Source organism: Cryptomeria japonica, unplaced genomic scaffold (genome assembly GCF_030272615.1).
Source record: "Cryptomeria japonica unplaced genomic scaffold, Sugi_1.0 HiC_scaffold_15, whole genome shotgun sequence".
Classification (NCBI taxonomy): Eukaryota; Viridiplantae; Streptophyta; class Pinopsida; order Cupressales; family Cupressaceae; genus Cryptomeria; species Cryptomeria japonica.
In genome coordinates this window covers 1,792,641-1,807,500 of record NW_026728837.1, presented here as the reverse complement: position 1 = coordinate 1,807,500, position 14,860 = coordinate 1,792,641, and the positions used below count along the sequence as shown (strand labels likewise).

Here is a 14,860-nt window from a genome sequence, read left to right as displayed (position 1 = left end):
GTAAGGCCACTCAGAGACATCCATTTCCCAGGTATATGCCCCCTACGCACTTTTGGTGGCGCAACTCGCACGAACAGTCCCACCTCGACCCCGTAAACAAGCTTTTTTGCCTCGAAGAGTTCGTCGGAGACGAAGAAGCAACCTTCAGTGCAAACGTAGCACTCTTTTGTGCAACCGCCCAAACAACGCCCCCTCTACCCTCTGTCGAAACACTCGGCATTGCTGCTCCCTAAGGTGAGCTTCTCCTCATAGGCAATTCCGCTCTTATCCGGTCACGTTTGTGTGCCCGAATTTCGCAAGGCAACCTCCATGGGACATGGAAAAGACTCGAGAAGAGAGCTCGCTCACGGGAGAGAGAAGCCAAGGAGACCACGAGAGTGCTGAGAGTGGGACAGCGCTGAATAGGCGGGAGAAGCCTGCGCGTATAAACGGAGATATATATCCAATTGCAACGAAGGAACGTGCCAAAGATCGAGAACAATGGCAGAAATGCTAGTAACGTGCACTTCGGGACCAACGCATCACCGGAAGACAACCGCCAAACATCGAAAGAGTCGCGATGCTCCGCAACCTACGTGCAAAGCGGTCGCACACCGGGTAAGGGAGTGAGAGCCCCAAACATAGCTGGGCGAGGCGCTCACTCCGCTCTTTAATATCTCGTTAATACCGCCAAGGAAATGGCACAAGCACACACACACAAGCATCCTCGGAAGAGGACAGTTCGAGTGACAGGTCAAATCCAAGAGTTCCGAAGACTACCTCCAGGAACAATCGGGAACAAGACCGATTACAAGTCGTCGAGTCTGTTACTGGGCGAACACGAGATGCGCACAGGAAATCGATCAGCCCTCACAATGGCCCAAGGCCAGAGATCGGACTGCTACGATTTACCCCAACAATCATCGTGCCACTCTTCGCAGAGAGGTGATAGACGCCAACGAGCCCGCGCATAGCAATCGAGGTGTAAAAAGGGCGTTGAAGGCAGGAAGCCTGGACGAAAGAGGCTACGAGGTCACCTCGAAGCGGTCTAAGAATCGGGCGCACTTGGGGCGACTACCAGTGCCAACCCCTTATCCCGCGGTGCGTCCGACACACAGAAATTTCCAAGGCGGCCAAGGAGCCTCCCCGCATAGCAATCGGGGTGTGAGGTTACGGATGCAGCATTGATAGCAATCGAGGTGTGAGGCGAAGGATGCAGAAGTGAGAGCCGAGGGATGTAGCAGAGATAGCAATCGGGGTGTGTGATGCAGAAGAGATAGCAATCGAGGTGTGCGGTGGGAAGGGCCCAGCAGCCAGAATGCATGAAGCGACGGATGAAGCAGTGATGACAACCGGGCTGTGAGGAGAGGAGGGATGCAGCCAAGAAAGCAATCAGGGCTCGAGGCAAGGGATGCATCAAGGATAGCAATCATGTTGTGAGGCGAGATTCCAAAGGCTAAACGTGAGAGGCTGCAGGGTCGACTCAGAGAGGTCTATGCATGTGAGAGGCTGAAAGCAAGGTCGACTCGGAGCGGTCTATGCATCGGGCGCGCTTGGGGCGACTACCAGTGCCAACCCCTTATCCCGCGACGCGTCCGACAAAGAGAACGTTCCAAGGCGGCAGAGGAGGTTACCAGCCGAAGGATGCAGTAGCAATAACAGGTATAGTTCCGCGGCGGCCGAGAAGACTCACCGCATAGGAATCGGGATGCGAGGCGAGGGATGCGGCGGGAAGGCCCCGACGGCTAAACGGAAGAGGCTGCAGGGCCGCCTCGGAATGGTCCAAGCATCGGATGCGATTGGGACGACTACCAGTGCCAACCCCTTATCCCGCGATGCGTCCGATACACAGATAGTTCCAAGGCGGCCGAGGAGCCTCACCGCATATCAATCGGGGTGCGAGGCGAGGGATGGGGCGGGAAGGCCCCAACGGCTAGACGGAAGAGGCTTCAGGGCCACCTCGGAATGGTCCAAGCATCGGACGCGCTTGGGGCGACTGCCAGTGCCAACCCCTTATCCCGCGATGCGTCCGATACACAGATGGTTCCAAGGCGGCCGAGGAGCCTCACCGCATAGCAATCGGGGGTGCGAGGCGAGGGATGGGGCGGGAAGGCCCCAACGGCTAGACGGAAGAGGCTTCAGGGCCGCCTAGGAATGGTCCAAGCATCGGACACGCTTGGGGCGACTACCAGTGACAGCCCCCTATCCCGCGATGCGTCCGATACGAAGATGGTTCCAAGGCGGCCGAGGAGCCTCACCGCATAGCAATCGGGGTGCGAGGTGGGGGATGCGGCGAGATGGCCCCAACGGCTAGACGGAAGAGGCCACAGGGCCGCGTCGGAATAGTCCAAGCATCGGACGCGCTTGGGGCGACTACCAGTGACAACCCCTTATCCCGCGATGCGTCCGATACGAAGATAGTTCCAAGGCGGCCGAGGAGCCTCACCGCATAGCAATCGGGGTGCGAGGTGGGGGATGCGGCGAGATGGCCCCAACGGCTAGACGGAAGAGGCTGCAGGGCCGCCTCGGAATAGTCCAAGCATCGGACGCGCTTGGGGCCACTACCAGTGACAACCCCTTATCCCGCAATGCGTCCGATACGAAGATAGTTCCAAGGCGGCCGAAGAGCCTCACCGCATAGCAATCGGGGTGCGAGGTGGGGGATGCGGCGAGATGGCCCCAACGGCTAGACGGAAGAGGCCACAGGGCCGCCTCGGAATAGTCCAAGCATCGGACGCGCTTGGGGCGACTACCAGTGACAACCCCTTATCCCGCGATGCGTCCGATACGAAGATAGTTCCCAGGCGGCCGAGGAGCCTCACCGCATAGCAATCGGGGTGCGAGGCGAGGGATGCGGCGAGATGGCCCCAAAGGCTAGACGGAAGAGGCTGCAGGGCTGCCTCGGAATAGTCCAAGCATCGGACGCGCTTGGGGCGACTACCACTGCCAACCCCTTATCCCGCGATGCGTCCGATACACAGATAGTTCCGAGGCGGCCGAGGAGGTGGGGGATGCAGCGAGATGGCCCCAACGGCTAGACGGAAGAGGCTGCAGGGCCGCCTCGGAATAGTCCAAGCATCGGACGCGCTTGGGGCGACTACCAGTGACAACCCCTTATCCCGCGATGCGTCCGATACACAGATAGTTCCGAGGCGGCCAAGGAGCCTCACCGCATAGCAATCGTGGTGCGAGGTGGGGGATGCGGCGAGATGGCCCCAACGGCTAGACGGAAGAGGCTGCAGGGCCGCCTCGGAATGGTCCAAGCATCGGATGCGCTTGGGGCGACTACCACTGCCAACCCCTTATCCCGCGATGCGTCCGATACACAGATAGTTCCAAGGCGGCCGAGGAGCCTCACAGCATAGCAATCAGGGTGCGAGGCGAGGGATGCGGCGAGAAAGCCCCAACGGCTAGAGGGAAGAGGCTTCAGGTCCGCCTCGGAATGGTCCAAGCATCGGACGCGCTTGGGGCGACTACCAGTGACAACCCCTTATCCCGCGACGCGTCCGATACACAGATAGTTCCAAGGCGGCCGAGGAGCCTCACCGCATAGCAATCGGGGTGCGAGGCGAGGGATGCGGCGAGAAGGACCCAACGGCTACACGGAAGAGGCTTCGGGGCCGCCTCGGAATGGTCCAAGCATCGGACGCGCTTGGGGCGACTACCAGTGACAACCCCTTATCCCGCGACGCGTCCGATACACAGATAGTTCCAAGGCGGCCGAGGAGCCTCACCGCATAGCAATCGGGGTGCGAGGCGAGGGATGCGGCGAGAAGGACCCAACGGCTACACGGAAGAGGCTTCGGGGCCGCCTCGGAATGGTCCAAGCATCGGACGCGCTTGGGGCGACTACCAGTGACAACCCCTTATCCCGCGACGCGTCCGATACACAGATAGTTCCAAGGCGGCCGAGGAGCCTCACCGCATAGCAATCGGGGTGCGAGGCGAGGGATGCGGCGAGAAGGACCCAACGGCTAGACGGAAGAGGCTTCGGGTCCGCCTCGGAATGGTCCAAGCATCGGACGCGCTTGGGGCGACTACCAGTGACAACCCCTTATCCCGCGACGCGTCCGATACACAGATAGTTCCAAGGCGGCCGAGGAGCCTCACCGCATAGCAATCGGGGTGCGAGGCGAGGGATGCGGCGAGAAGGACCCAACGGCTAGACGGAAGAGGCTTCGGGTCCGCCTCGGAATGGTCCAAGCATCGGACGCGCTTGGGGCGACTACCAGTGACAACCCCTTATCCCGCGACGCGTCCGATACACAGATAGTTCCAAGGCGGCCGAGGAGCCTCACCGCATAGCAATCGGGGTGCGAGGCGAGGGATGCGGCGAGAAGGACCCAACGGCTAGACGGAAGAGGCTTCGGGTCCGCCTCGGAATGGTCCAAGCATCGGACGCGCTTGGGGCGACTACCAGTGACAACCCCTTATCCCGCGACGCGTCCGATACACAGATAGTTCCGAGGCGGCCGAGGAGCCTCACCGCATAGCAATCGGGGTGCGAGGCGAAGGATGCGGCGAGAAGGACCCAACGGCTAGACGGAAGAGGCTTCGGGTCCGCCTCGGAATGGTCTAAGCATCGGACGCGCTTGGGGCGACTACCAGTGACAACCCCTTATCCCGCGACGCGTCCGATACACAGATAGTTCCAAGGCGGCCGAGGAGCCTCACCGCATAGCAATCGGGGTGCGAGGCGAGGGATGCGGCGAGAAGGACCCAACGGCTAGACGGAAGAGGCTTCAGGGCCGCCTCGGAATGGTCCAAGCATCGAACGCGCTTGGGGCGACTACCAGTGACAACCCCTTATCCCGCGACGCGTCCGATACACAGATAGTTCCGAGGCGGCCGAGGAGCCTCACCGCATAGCAATCGGGGTGCGAGGCGAGGGATGCGGCGAGAAGGACCCAACGGCTAGACGGAAGAGGCTTCAGGGCCGCCTCGGAATGGTCCAAGCATCGGACGCGCTTGGGGCGACTACCAGTGACAACCCCTTATCCCGCGACGCGTCCGATACACAGATAGTTCCGAGGCGGCCGAGGAGCCTCACCGCATAGCAATCGGGGTGCGAGGCGAGGGATGCGGCGAGAAGGACCCAACGGCTAGACGGAAGAGGCTTCAGGGCCGCCTCGGAATGGTCCAAGCATCGGACGCGCTTGGGGCGACTACCAATGACAACCCCTTATCCCGCGACGCGTCCGATACACAGATAGTTCCGAGGCGGCCGAGGAGCCTCACCGCATAGCAATCGGGGTGCGAGGCGAGGGATGCGGCGAGAAGGACCCAACGGCTAGACGGAAGAGGCTTCAGGGCCGCCTCGGAATGGTCCAAGCATCGGACGCGCTTGGGGCGACTACCAGTGACAACCCCTTATCCCGCGACGCGTCCGATACACAGATAGTTCCGAGGCGGCCGAGGAGCCTCACCGCATAGCAATCGGGGTGCGAGGCGAGGGATGCGGCGAGAAGGACCCAACGGCTAGACGGAAGAGGCTTCAGGGCCGCCTCGGAATGGTCCAAGCATCGGACGCGCTTGGGGCGACTACCGTTGCCAACCCCTTATCCCGCGATGCGTCTGATACACAGATAGTTCCGAGGCGGCCGAGGAGCCTCACCGCATAGCAATCGGGTTGCGAGGCAGATTATTGGGAAGGGAACCCCCTGGGATGCGGCTCAAGCAGTGCCCAAAGGGACTGGAATGCGGAATCACATCGAGAGACCCAAATGCTATACGAGGGCTCAAATCGAATTATCGATTTGGCCACGACATGGACGCATCGGAACGACTACCTTTGCCGAACCACTCGCAATTGCATCCATACCGAAACCAATAGACATTTCCGTTAGAGCCCTCGCATAGCATTCGGGAATCTCGCATGCCCCTCTAAATCGACCAATGCTGGCGCTCAATGAAAATCCGAGCGCTACCACCGTTCGAGCGCCAGCATTGGTCGAGTTAGAGGGGCACGGGGGAGAATGCTCCAGTCAACACCTCCCCTATATAAGTTATTTGTCCGATTCTCGCACAACCGTAGTCTGCCTCGTCGAATCAAACAACGGTCCCAGATTCCGACTTCCGTTCCGTAGAGACCCAAAAGCTAGATGGAGGCTCGCAAGAAAGAGAGTCGGCGCATAGCAATCGGGTTTCTCGAACGTTTAGGGACCGAGCTCACTTGCGGATAGGGCAAAATCCGCCAAGCAACCCAAAAGCTAGACGGGGGCTCGAATCGAATCGCCTAGGCGGCCACAACAACGACGTGTTGGATCGACTACCAGTGCCAAACCATTCAGCAAGACTAGTCTGTGTCGAGGCCGGATAGAGATTCTCAGAGAGCGCCCGCATAGCATTTAGGAGACCTGCCGCGTCCCTCACACTCGACAAATGGTGGTGCACGTTTATAAATCCGAGCGATCCCAACCCTTTCAAGCACCAACATCGGTCGAGATAGAGGGGCACGGAGGGGGCTGCGTGAGACAACACAGTCCCCTATATAAGTTATTTGTCCGATTCTCACACATCCGAAGAATGGTCATCAAATCGGACAACAGCCCAAACTTCCGACTTCCGTCCCAGAAAGCCCAAGAGCTATCTAAAACGTTCATGGCCGGAACTCGATCGCGGCTATACCAGTCCGCCAAGCAACCCAAAAGCTAGACTGGAGCTCTAGTCGAATCACCTCTGTGGCCATTGCAAGGACGTGTTGGAGCGACTACCATTGCCGAACCATTCCGCAGGTCGAGTCCATACCAAGGCCGCATAGAGATTCACGATGAGCTCCTGCATAGCAATCAGGAGACTTGCCGTGTCCATCACAATCGATAAATCCTGGTGCAAGATTTTTGCATCCGAGCGCTCCAACCAGTCGAGCACCAGCATCAATCGACATAAACGGGCACGGGGGGAGGATGCTCGAGAACACTACCTCCCCTATATAAGTTATTTGTCCGATTCTCAAGCAGCCGAAGTCTGGTCATCGAATCGGGTCAAAGACCACAACTTCCGACTTTACCCACAATGCAAGTCATCGAATCGAACATCGGCCCCCGAGTCGGACTCCATGCGTATGTCAGGTCATCGGACCCAAATTCCGCCTTCCTGCGCATGGCGGGCCATCAATATCAACTCGGTCATCGGACCCAAACTCCGCCTTTTTGCGTATGGCACGCCTTCAAATCGGTCATCGGACCCAAATTCCGCCTTCCTGTGCATGGCGGGCCATCAACATCAACTCGGTCATCGGACCCAAATTCCGCCTTTCTGCGCATGGCACGCCATCAACTCGGTCATCGGACCCAAATTCCGCCTTCCTGCGCATGGCAGGTCATCGGACACAAATTCAGACCTCGCCAATATGCCTACGTATCGAATCGGTCATCGGACCCAACTTCCGACTTCATCCATACTGTAGGGTCTTTGAGGTTGGCGCGGTGCGCTCAACCCAGGGAGTCGACCCATCGAAGCATACACCTCCCCTATATAAGCTATTTGTCCGATTCCCACACCTGTGTAGTTTGCACCTCTGACCAGGACATCGACCCCAACTTCCGAACTCGACTGCAACGACGGCACCAGCGCCTTGGTGCGCACCTTGCGACGCACAGTCCCAACATTCGCCTTCCTGCACATGGCAGGTCATCGGACCCAAATTCCGACCTCGCGAGTATGCCTACATATCGAATCGGTCATCGGACCCAACTTCCGACTTCATCCATACCGTAGGGTCTTTGAGGTTGGCGCGGTGCGCTCAACCCGGGGAGTCGACCCAACGAAGCATACACCTCCCCTATATAAGCTATTTGTCCGATTCCCACACCTGTGTAGTTTGCACCTCCGATCAAGACATCGACCCCAACTTCCGAACTCGCCTCCAACGACCGAACCAGCGCCTTGGTGCGCACCTTGCAACGCACAGTGCCAACATTCGCCTTCCTGCACGTGGCAGGTCATCGGACCCAAATTCCGACCTCGCGAGTATGCCTACATATCGAATCGGTCATCGGACCCAACTTCCGACTTCATCCATACCGTAGGGTCTTTGAGGTTGGCGCGGTGCGCTCAACCCGGGGAGTCGACCCAACGAAGCATACACCTCCCCTATATAAGCTATTTGTCCGATTCCCACACCTGTGTAGCTTGCACCTCCGATCAGGACATCGACCCCAACTTCCGAACTCGACTAAAAAGACCGCACCAGCGCCTTGGTGTGCACCTTGCAACGCACAGTGTCAACATTCGCCTTCCTGCACATGGCAGGTCATCGGACCCAAATTCCGACCTCATGAGCATACCTACTAATCGAATCGGTCATCGGACCCAACTTCCGACTTCATCCATACCGTAGGGTCTTTGAGGTTGGCGCGGTGCGCTCAACCTGGGGAGTCGACCCATCGAAGCATACACCTCCCCTATATAAGCTATTTGTCCGATTCCGACACCTGTGTAGTTTGCACCTCCGCTCAGGACATCGACCCCAACTTCCGAACTCGCCTGCAACGACCGAACCAGCGCCTTGGTGCGCACCAAAAGTGCGCACTTTTGGAGGGCACTTTTGTGCGCTCCAAAGGTGCGCACTTTTGGAGGGCACTTTTCTGCGCTCCAAAGGTGCGCACTTTTGGAGGGCACTTTTTGGAGGGCACTTTTCTGCGCTCCAAAGGTGCGCACTTTTGGAGGGCACTTTTTGGAGGGCACTTTTCTGCGCTCCAAAGGTGCGCACTTTTGGAGGGCACTTTTTGGAGGGCACTTTTCTGCGCTCCAAAGGTGCGCACTTTTGGAGGGCACTTTTTGGAGGGCACTTTTCTGCGCTCCAAAGGTGCGCACTTTTGGAGGGCACTTTTTGGAGGGCACTTTTCTGCGCTCCAAAGGTGCGCACTTTTGGAGGGCACTTTTCTGCGCTCCAAAGGTGCGCACTTTTGGAGGGCACTTTTTGGAGGGCACTTTTCTGCGCTCCAAAGGTGCGCACTTTTGGAGGGCACTTTTTGGAGGGCACTTTTCTGCGCTCCAAAGGTGCGCACTTTTGGAGGGCACTTTTTGGAGGGCACTTTTCTGCGCTCCAAAGGTGCGCACTTTTGGAGGGCACTTTTGTGCACTCCAAAGGTGCGCACTTTTGGAGGGCACTTTTCCTGTGCTCCAAAGGTGCACACCTAGGTGAGCACCTTCGACCACACCTTGTAGCACACCAAACTCTGACTTTCGACTTCATCCGCAATGCAGGGTCTTTGAGGTTGGCGCAATGCGCACAACCAGGGGAGTCGACCCATCAAACCCAACACCTCCCCTATATAAGCTATTTGTCTGATTCTCATACATGCGTAGCCTGCAGGAGCAATTAGGACATCGACCCCAACTTTCGGCTTCTAAACGAAAACAAGGTCTTTGAGGTTGGTGTAATGCGAACAACTAGGGGAGTCAACCCATCAAACCCAACACCTCCCCTATATAAGCTATTTGTCTGATTCTCATACATGTGTAGTCTACAGGAGCAATTAGGACATCGACCCCAACTTTTGACTTCTTAACGAAAACAAGGTCTTTGAGGTTGACGTAATGCGCACAACCAGGGGAGTCGACCCATCAAACCCAACACCTCCCCTATATAAGCTATTTGTCCGATTCTCATACATGTGTAGCCTGCAGGAGCCATTAGGACATTGACCCCAACTTTTGACTTCTTAACGAAAACAAGGTCTTTGAGGTTGGCGTAATGCGCACAACCAAGGGAGTTGACCCATCAAACCCAACACCTCCCCTATATAAGCTATTTGTCTGATTCTCATACATGTGTAGCCTGCAACAACGATTAGGACATCCACCCCAACTTCTGAATTCGTCTGCGTTGACCGCACCAAAGGTGCACGCCTTGGTGCTCACCAAAATCCGACTTCCGACTTCTTCTGCTATGCGGGGTCTTTGAGGTTGGCGCAGTGCGCACAACCAGGGGAGTCAACCCACCGAATGCAACACCTCCCCTATATAAGCTATTTGTCTGATTCTCATACATGCGTAGACTGCAGCAATGATTAGGACATCCACCCCAACTTTTGACTTCTTAAACAAGACAGGGTCTTTGAAGTTGGTGCAGTGCACACAACCAGGGGAGTCGACCCATCAAACGCAACACCTCCCCTATATAAAGCTATTTGTCCGATTCTCATACGTGTAGTCTGCAGCAGCGATTAGGACATCGACCCCAACTTCCGAATTCGTTTGCATTGACCGCACCAAAGGTGCACGCCTTGGTGTGCACCCTGGAGTGCACTTTGGTGCTCACCTCGGTGCACACTTTGGTGTGCACCTCGGTGTGCACCAAAGGTGCGCACCTTGGAGCGCACCAAAGGTGTACACTTTGGAGCGCACCACATAGGGTCTTTGAGAGGTTGGCGCAGTGCGCACACCAAGGTGGGTGTTGAGGTGCGTGCCGAGGTGGGTGGGTGCTAGGGTGCGCTCCATGGTGGGTGCCAGGGTGGGTGCGTGCTAGGGTGGATTCCAAAGAGGGTCATAGGGTGGGTGCCAAGGTGGGTTGGTGATATAGTGGGTTCAAAGGTGGGTACTAGGGTGGGTTCCAAGGTGGGTCACAAGTTGGGTGCCAGGATGCGTGGGTGTTAGGTTGGGTGCCAAGGTGGGCTCCTGCGTGGGTGGGTGCTAGGGTGGGTTTCAAGGTGGACGCGAGGGCGGGTGCCAAGGTGGGTAACAAGTTGGGTGTTAGGATGGGTGAGTGCTAGAGTGGGTGCCAAGGTGGGTGGGTGCTAAGGTGGATGCCAAGGTGGTTCACAGGGTGGGTGGGTTCTAGGGTGAGTTCCAAGGTGGGTCACAGGTTCAGTGCTAGGGTGGGTGTCAAGGCGGGTGTCGAGGTGCCTGGGTGCTAGGGTGTGGATGCCAATGTGGGTCATAGGGTGGGTACTAGGGTGGGCTGCAATGTGGGTGCCAAGGTGGGTAACATGCTCGGTGGGTTCTAAATTGGGTGCCAGGGTGGGTGTGCACCCACCTTGCCCGAGGTGGGTGCCAAGGTGCCAGTGTGGGTGGGTGCTAAGGTGGATGCCAAGGTGGGTGAGAAGGTGGGTGATAGGTTGAGTGGTAGGATGGGTGGGTGCCAAGATGGGTCACAGGGTGGGTGCAAGGGTGGGTAGGTGCTAGGGTTGGTGTCAGGGTGGGTGGGTGCTAGGTTGGGTTCCAAGGTGGGTGCGAGGGTGAGTGTCAAGGTGGGTCACAGGTTAGGTGCTAGGATGGGTGAGTGCTAGGGTGCAAAGGTGCCAGGGTGGGTGCTAGGATGGGTCGATGCTAGGGTGAGTGGCAAGGTGGGTCCACAAGTGTCAAGGTGGGTGCCGAGGTGGGTGCCAAGTCGGCGACTGCTATGGTGGATGCCAAGGTGGGTCACGGGGTGGGTGCCAAGTTGCTAGGTTGGGTTCCAAGGTGGGTGCCAACGTGGGTGCTAGGGTGCGTGGGTTAAAGGGTGTGTCACAACGTGGGTGCCAGGATGGGTGCGCACCCACACTGGCCAAGACGGGTGCGGGTGCAAGGTTGGGTTCCAAGCCCGGTCACAGGCTGGGTGCTAGGATGGGTGGGTGCCAAGGTGGGCACCAGGGTGGGTGCACCCACCCTGGCCAAGGTGGGTCACGGGGTGGGTCCTAGGGTGGGTAACGGGGTGGGTACTAAGGTGCGTGCCAAGGTGGGTCATAGGGTGGGTGCCAAGGTGGGCACCAGGGTGGGTGTGCACCAACCCTAGCCAGGGTAGGTCACGGGGTGGTTGTCGGGGTGGGCGTCAAGGAGCCAAGGTGGGTGGCAAGTAGCCAAGTTGCGTGCCAAGGTGGGTGTCGGGGTGGGTGCCAAGGATCCAAGGTGGGTGCCAAGGAACCAAGGTGGGTGTCTGGGTGGGTGCCGAGGTGGGAGCCAGGGTGGGTCCCAAGGTGAGTGCAAAGGTGGGTGCCAGGGTCAAGGTGAGTGCCAATGTGGGTTCCAAGGTGCCAGGGTCAGGGTGAGTGCCAATGTGGGTTCAAAGGTGCTAAGTTGGGTGCGAGGTTGGGTGCGAGGGTGGGTGGGTGCCAAGGTGTGCTAGGTGGAAGCCCGGGTGGGTCGGCATCCCATGGGTGTCGAGTTGGGTGCCTGATGGGTGCTTCTTGTCAAGTTTTAGTCGTCGGGACTCATTTCGAGCCTTAGAGGTCGTTTCTTGTCCGGTTGCCCTGTCTTCGACCTGGGAACCCAATTTTGGTCCTCGGGTCCCATTTTTTTTTGTCTCGCATCCCACTTTTGGCCTGTGGCCTTTTCGGGGTCGATTCTCGTTTTGGGCATCAGAGCATGTTTCTTCTCCTAAAACCCAATATTTGTTTATTAAGTCTCGGAACACATTTTTGTTCTCGTGGACCCATCATGGGTCTTGGAACGCATTTGTGGTCCTTGGGTCCCATTTTGCATCCCGAAACTTGTGTTTTGGTGCTTGATCCCTATTTTGGGTGCCCACCTTGCACCAAGTGCGCACCCGGGGCAAACCGAGCGCCTTGGTGCACCGGGGCAAGATCGAGCGTGCACCCGAGGCGCCCCGAACATGCACCAAGGTGCACTCGGCCCACATGTGAGCGCAGGTCGTTGCGCCCGAGGTGGTGTGTGGGCACCGCGTTGCAGACGGGACACTGCACGCACACGACGCCCCCTCCAGGTGCACGCACGTAGGCCGGGCCGGGTGCACACCCGACGCCCTAGCAAGGTGCGCGCACCCGGGCAGGGCTCACACTTGGCGAACGGGGCGCACTTCGCGAGGGAGGGTGTGCACCTCGACGGGGGTGGGTGGCCGGGGTGGATTCGCACGTGGGTCGCGGTTTGCTAAGTACACACTGCGACAAGCTCATAACGGGTGCGATCATACCAGCGTTAGTGCACCGGATCCCATCAGAACTCCGCAGTTAAGCGCGCTTGGGCCGGAGTAGTACTGGGATGGGTGACCTCCCGGGAAGTCCCGGTGTTGCACCCTTTTTTAGTTTTTCGCCGGGCGTCGCAATGCTATTTGAATAAACCTTTTGCCCGTTTGCGTTCTCGTCGGGGCCGGGCCGGGCCGGGGTGCGCTGCCCGCACTACCGCGCGCGCGGGGGCGACACCGAGCGCGCACCCGAGGCGCCCCGAGCACACAGGCCACGGTGCAACCCGGGCGTTGTGCGCGCACCCCGGTGCGCCCGAGGTGCTGCGCGCGCACCCAGGTGAAATCGGTGTGCACCTCGGCCAGTGCGCGCTCGGTCGAGTCGCGCACGTTGGCCAAGGTGCACGGTGATGTTTCTTACTCTAAGGTTCCGCACCAGACGCCCGGGACAGGTGAGCGAAGCTGGGCGGGGCCGGGTGCGCGGCCGGGGCAGGTGCACGCAGCTGGAGAGAGCTTTGGAGCACACTTCGGAGCGCACCAATGATGCGCTCCATTCAAAAGTTTCCTGAAAAGGCAAAAAAAGTTGAGATTATAGAATTTCCCACTTGAGAGATTGTAAAAAAAAAAAATTTAAAATGAAGGAAACGCGGGTGCCAAGGTGTGCGCAGCCCAGCCCACCCTGGCGAAGGTGCACGCAAGGTGCGCACCCGAGGCAAACCGGACAATTAACCCAACTTTCGACTTCGCGCGCACCTTGGAGCGCACTTCGGAGCGCTCCTTGGTGCGCACCAATCTTGGGCACCTCGGAGTGCACCATGGCGCCCACCAAGGTGCGCACCCGGGGCAAACCGAGCTCCGACTTCGTGCGCACCTTGGAGCGCACGAAAGGTGCGCACCATGGCGCCCACCAAGGTGCGCAGCCCAGCCAAGGCGTGCGCATCAAGGTGCGCACCCTGGCGAAGGTGCGCACCCGGGGCAAACCGAGCTCCGACTTCGTGCGCACCTTGGAGCGCACAAAAGGTGCGCAACCCAGCCAAGGTGTGCGCACCCCGGTCAAACCGAGCTCCGAATCGTGCGCACCAGAGGTGCACGCCATCGTGCGCACCTTGGAGCACACTTCGGAGCCCTCCTTGGTGCGCGCCGATGTTGCGCACCTCGGAGCGCACCCGGGGAAAACAATGCAATTAACCCGACTTTCGACTTCGTGGGCACCTCGGAGCGCTCTCGGGTTCGCACCTCGGAGCACACCGAGGTGCGCACCTTTGATGCGCTGCCTTCACCAATTTCCAGAAAAGGCAAGAAAACATTGAGAAGGTGTGCGCACCGAGGTGCCCACCCTGGCGAAGGTGCACGCGAGGTGCGCACCCGGGGCAAACCGGGCTCCGACTTCGTGCACGCCGCACCTTGGAGCACACTTCGGAGCGCTCCTTGGTGCGCACCAGGGCGCGCAACCCAGCCGAGGTGCCCACCCCGGCGAAGGTGCACGCGAGGTGCGCACCCGGGGCAAACCGGGCTCCGACTTCGTGCACGCCATGGTGCCCACCGCGGCGAAGGTGCACGCGAGGTGCGCACCCGGGGCAAACCGGGCTCCGACTTCGTGCACGCCGCACCTTGGAGCACACTTCGGAGCGCTCCTTGGTGCGCACCATGGTGCCCACCAGGGCGCGCAACCCCGCCGAAGGTGCACGCGAGGTGCGCACCCGGGGCAAACCGGGCTCCGACTTCGTGCACGCCGCACCTTGGAGCACACTTCGGAGCGCTCCTTGGTGCGCACCATGGTGCCCACCAGGGCGCGCAACCCCGCCGAAGGTGCACGCGAGGTGCGCACCCGGGGCAAACCGGGCTCCGACTTCGTGCACGCCATGGTGCGCACCGCGGCGAAGGTGCGCACCCGGGGCAAACCGGGCTCCGACTTCGTGCACGCCGCACCTTGGAGCACACTTCGGAGCGCTCCTTGGTGCGCACCAGGGCGCGCAACCCAGCCGAGGTGCCCACCCCGGCGAAGGTGCACGCGAGGTGCGTACCTGGGGCAAACCGGGC

At 59.2% G+C, this 14,860-nt stretch overlaps 1 non-coding gene across 1 annotated transcript; it reads left to right on the top strand.

Moving 5' to 3' along the window:
• Window positions 1-12,818: 12,818 nt before the first annotated feature.
• Window positions 12,819-12,937, top strand: LOC131860496 (5S ribosomal RNA). Its single transcript, XR_009359591.1, has one exon. It is a non-coding gene; the product is annotated as a 5S ribosomal RNA (ribosomal RNA).
• Window positions 12,938-14,860: the final 1,923 nt, after the last annotated feature.